We start from the raw sequence: 581 nt of genomic DNA, 5'->3' as shown, positions 1-581 counted from the left end.
TCATCAGCAAGGCACTCAGCAATGGTCTTGACGCTCCAGTCGACCGGTTGGGTGATCCTTGAGTAGCATTGATCAGCTCATCAGCAAGGTACTTAGCAATGGTCTTGACATTCTAGTTGACCGGTTGGGTGATCCTTGAGTAGCATTGATCAGCTCATCAGCAAGGTACTCAGCTCCTGGAGAAGGACGGCCAGTCGCCTGGTCGAGCAACCTTTGAGTAGCATTGATCAGCTCATCAGCAAGGCACTCAGCAATGGTCTTGACGTTCCAGTCGGCCGGTTGGGTAAGGTTTTTGAAACTTAGGCGAGTACGAGACTGCGGCTAAGCTCCCGAGTGAAAGGATTGCTCTTCACACGGTGAGATTTTTCAAACTTAGGAGAGTACGAGACTGCAGCTAAGCCCCCGAGTGGGAGGATCGCTCTCCACTTGGTAGGATTTTTCATTACTTAGGCGAGAACTAGGCTGCAGCTAAGCCCCCGAGTGGGAGGATTGCTCTTAACTCGGTAGGATTTTTTCGAACTTAGGCGAGTACGATACTGCAGCTAAGATCCCGAGTGGGAGGATCGCTCTCCACTTGGTGG

This window comes from Triticum dicoccoides, chromosome 4B (assembly GCF_002162155.2).
Source record: "Triticum dicoccoides isolate Atlit2015 ecotype Zavitan chromosome 4B, WEW_v2.0, whole genome shotgun sequence".
Classification (NCBI taxonomy): Eukaryota; Viridiplantae; Streptophyta; class Magnoliopsida; order Poales; family Poaceae; genus Triticum; species Triticum dicoccoides.
This window is presented reverse-complemented; position numbering follows the sequence as displayed.